This window comes from Camelus ferus, chromosome 2 (genome assembly GCF_009834535.1).
Source record: "Camelus ferus isolate YT-003-E chromosome 2, BCGSAC_Cfer_1.0, whole genome shotgun sequence".
Lineage (NCBI taxonomy): Eukaryota > Metazoa > Chordata > Mammalia > Artiodactyla > Camelidae > Camelus > Camelus ferus.
Window position 1 is genome coordinate 53,168,494 of NC_045697.1, and position 5,026 is coordinate 53,173,519.

Genomic DNA, 5,026 nt, shown 5'->3' on the forward strand with positions numbered 1-5,026 from the left:
ACGACACTGAATTCAGCCAGAGAAATATTGTTCTGTGAATGGGGCATATCTGCCAAGTTTGATTTATGTTTATTTGCATCAAATCTGAATGATATGGTGGTTTTTGCTCCCTCCAATGCAGCACTATTATACAAAACAGATGAGACACCTTTTCTGTTGAACTGGTCTTTGTAGTCTACAGGATTGGTGATCACTGCAGGATCAATAGAATTAGTTGTGAATACTCTGCTCTCTCCTATTCTTGTCACTAGTTCTGGGTCTGGAACACACGGATACTCCATTATTTTGCCTTTAGGGAGAATGATGATGGTGTTATCACTGATTGGAGGACTATTTTCTATAATTGTTTCATCTAGAAGCATAGGTGAAAAAGTCCAGCTTGAATCAGTTAGAGAATAAATCATGGACCTGGGAGCCTTAGTATTAAAATTGGCAATAGAACTTTTGACAACAGTAGGATCATTATCAGAATTAGGAATTTCTTCTTTGGGGAACTTTTGGTGGTTTTTGTTAGCTTTGATATCAATCAGAGATCCTTGGGATAAATGTTCGGAGACTGCAGCGCTGGCATAGGGTTCATGAGACTCAGGTACATTGGAGTCATTGGTAAGTGTGGGCTTTCCTGTAAGGAGACCATTTCCTTCCTTCACTAGTTGAATGATATAGTTATCTGCAGCATATTCAAGGGCACTGTCAACAGGTATAATAGTTACTATATCCTCATTATTTGGAATATTTTGAACTGCCAAAAGGGTGTCATGTGCCTCTTCTGAAATGCTTTCTGTAAAAGGAACTACTTCTATGGGTGTATCTTTCTCTATAAAAGTCTTTTCTTCAAATTTATTGTTATCAATTGTGTTTTTCATGCCTTTTGATGAAACAATTGTAGTTGGGGTAATGATGGCTTTGACAGATGGAGTATTTCTTTCTCCAGGTAAAGTATTAGTATTAGTCTTTGTTATGATGTCTTTTTTCATTTTGACAGCTGGATCAAGTTTGTAATACTTAGACGGACTCGTGAATGCTGTGAAATCAGAAGAAAGAGGGGTTGATTTCCATAATGGTAGACTATATGTTCCATTAGGAGTGTTTGTAATGGTTCCTTCTCCAGTAGTGACCTCAGGAGAAGAGCTTTGATCATTAGACCCAGATGCTTCTGGAAGTGTTAATATGGAACCAAATGAAGAGATTCCTTTTAAATTGGAGTGTGCTTGAAATTTAGTAGAAGTAGCAAGCATCAAATTTAACAGGGAAAGAACTCTCTTTCAATATATTTGCATCTTTTGGAAAAGAATTGCCTGCTTCAGAAATATTGACTTCCTCTTCCACATTGTTGTCATTCTTGGACAGAGTATTAGACTCATTTGCTAAGGAAAATGTTTTCTCCCCAGCTGGACTGAGAGCAGTTGCGTTTGTAATGTGACTTAAATTAAATTTAGTAGTTGGATCTTCTTGATCAGAAAAATTAGCTATTTTTTCTTCTCCATAGACTTTATATTGAGAAACTTTTATAGGAGAAAAGGCTTTCATGATTGTTCTGTGAGGTTCAAAATATATTTTATCTGTCTTAATTTTAGAAATGTCAGTAGTTTCTCTGCTTATCGAGGGCAGTGAATCAAACTCATTATTTGTGGGATTGTCTGCAAAAGTAATGGGACCAATGGGAGTTCTAGCTGAGATGGAGTAAGGCTTGAGATCAGTTTTATTTGTAATGGGATCATCACCATCCTTAGTAGTATTAAGGAATTCAATCATCGTCTCAAACATATTTGACCATGCAGTTGAAGAATTAGCCAAGGAGTTATCTGTCACTGGGTCAGAGTTTTCAAGATTTGCAGCTGAGGCAATGAACATGGGCTTTTCTGGGAGTTGTGGAGCTAGGAATCCTCTAAACCTAATATTACCTTCTGGAAGCATGGAATCACCTCTGTCATAACTACTCTCAGTGGAAAGAGTATTGGTATCACCCACCGTGTGGCCTGTGTTCATAGGTGAGGAAGGTATTGAAACTTTGTTGTTTAAATTTTCAGTGTCTTCACTGATAAAAGAAAGTTGACCATCAGGGATGCCACTGAAATCAGCCAGAGGGATAATGCTGTCCCATGAGTGTGGCATCTCTGCCATATTAGTTTTGCCTTTAACATTGTCCACTCTGGGTAATAAAATGTATACTGCTTTACCTTGAGCATCATTGTTATAAGTAGCAGATGAAGTGATTTTACTGTAGAATTGATTCTTAGTTTTTAATGGAGAGGTGATCACCATGGGAGCAATGGGTTCATCTTGGAACATCCTTCCCTCAACCATGGTTACTGTTGTTCCTACGTCTGGAACAAGGATATAGTCCATCCTTTTGTCTTCAGGAAAAATAATGATGGTGTTATCTTCCCCTAGAGTATCCCTTTTCAGAGTTGTTTTATCTAGAAACTTGTGAAAGTTCTCACTTGTGTGAGTTGGTGGGTAAGTCATGGATCTGGGAGCCTTAGAATTCAAATTGTCAGTGCAACTTTTGAGAGCAGTAGCGTCAAGGTCAGAACTGATATATTCTTCTCTAGATATCAAATTTTGCAGCATTTCTTTAGTTTTGATTTCTGTTGGGGCGCCTTGAAATAAATGTTTATATGCATCACCACTGGAGTAGAATGGATGGGACCCAACTGTTTTGGGGCCATACATGAGAGCAGTTTTTTTAATAGTGGAATTGTTTTTCTCTTCCTGTGGTTGAAGGATGTATTCATTTGTAACATACTTAAGAGCTGTGTCATCATTCAAAATGTTTATTACATGTTTGTTATTTGGAATATTTTCACCATTTAAAGTAATGTCTGAAGTGTTTTCTGCAATAAGAACTATTTCATATTCAGTGTTTATATCTTTCCCAAAATTTCTTTGTCTAAATCTTTTATTAAAAATAGTGTTCAACATGTCTTTTGTTGAAATATTGGTACTAGGTGCAATGATGTTTTTGTGAGACAGATACTTTCTTTCCTCAAATGGAATATTATTAGTCTTTGTTGCAAGATCTTTTTTCATTTTGACAACTGGATCAGGTTCAGAATATTTAGATGAACTCACAGAATTTGTAGACCCAAAAGGAGAAAGAGTTGATTTCCACAGCAGCTCAGAGGATCCAGTGAGAACATTATGAAGAAAACCTGTAGAACCTGTATCTTCACCGGGAAGAGCAGAGTTTTTAACCTTAGACTCTGAAGTCTTTTCTAGAGACATGGTTGAATCAGTCAAAAGTATTCTTTTTAAACTAGGAGGAGCTTGAGGTATAGCAGAAATATTAAATTTACCAACAAAAGAATTGTCTTTTAATGTCCTTGAATCTCCTGAAACAAAATTGCCTGCTTCAACAATGAGTTCCTCCTCCTTGTTATTATTGCTCTTGGAGAGAGAACTGAGCTCAGGGTTGAGGGAAGTGTTTTCTCCGAAGTTGGAATGAAAACTGTTGCATTTATAATATGACTTACATTGAATTTAGCATCGGTGTCTTCCTCAGCAGAGAGCTTGGCTGTTTTCCTTATTTCAGAAGGGAAAAGGCTTATTTGCCTAGGTGAAAGGACTTTCATTGTTGTATCCAGAGGTTGAACATCTGTTTTAATTTTAGAATTGTTAACAATTTCTCTGTCCACAATGGATGGTGAATCAGCGTCATCATTTGTGGATTTCCTGGTAAAAATTATTGAATGAATAGAGGGAATTATTGAGTCCAAGGAGTGGGGCTGAAGGTCTGTTTGAATTTTAATGTCCTGATTTTCTGAAATATCAGTTCCATGAATAAGATCAAGGTATTCAGTCATTGTCTCTGGTACTAATGATACTAACTTTGAGGAGTCAGTCAAGGAATTGTCACTCATTAGAACAGAATCCTAAGTTAAGACTTGGGGTGTGAGAATGATATTTTCAGTCGTTAGTGGAAATGGGGATTCTCTAGCCCTAACATTTTCACTAGGTCGCATAGGATCACCCCATTCATAACTGTTCTCGGGAAAGAGTAATGGTATCAGCCATATTGTGAGTTGATTTCATAGGTAAAAAAGAAACTGAAGCCCTGTTTTCTTTATTCACAGAATCTTCATCAACCAAAGGAAGTTCGTTATCAAGGTTGACACTGAATGTAACTAAATGAGCAGTGGCATCCTGTGAATGGTAACTCTCTTCCTTGAAAGTTTTGTCTTGATTGTATTCCGACGTGGGTGACATAGTGGGTACCCTCTGGTCATAAAGAGTAGTGAATGAGCCGTATCTCCTGTAGAGCTGATCTTTGCTTATTATTGGATTTGTGCTGCTGGTGAGATCAGTGACTACATCTGGGAACATCCTGCTTTCTCCCACAGTTTGCACTGATTTTGGGCCTGGAGCATTAATATGCTCAACACTTTTGCCTTCTGGAAGATTGATAATAATCCCATTTTCACTTAGGGTGCTGCTTGCTGGAGATAAATCATCTAGAAACTTGGGGAAATTTTTTCTGTTTCCATTGGTTAGGGAGTGAGTTGTGGCTCTAGGTAACTTACTTCTGAACTTGGTGGTATAATCTTTGAGAAAGGAACCAACATTATCAGAATCAGAGTTTCCTTTTCTGGAGATCAGTGTTTGGTGGTTTTCTTTAGTTTTGAGTTCTACAGGATTTTCATTCAGTAGACTTTCAGTGACAGGTGTGTGGAAGGGAACATGAGATGCAAATCTATGGAGCCTTTGAACAAAGGTAGGTGTTTTTGTTGTGGGGCTCTTTCCTTCTCCAACATAAAAGGAATTTTCCTCTGATGAATATTTAAGAGTACTGTTGTCAAGCTCAATGGTCATTAGATTCATATTATTTGGATTGTTTTCCTCTGCCAGTAAAACCACATCTGATTCTGCTGAAAAGTCTTTTTTAAGAGGAGTTACTTCATATGGAGTTACATTATCTTTTTCTGCAGAATCTATGTATCTTTTTCCATTTATAATGTTCCTTTTGTCATCAGTAAATATAATATTGTCAGATGAAATGATTTCTTTTTTAGGTAGAACAGTTACA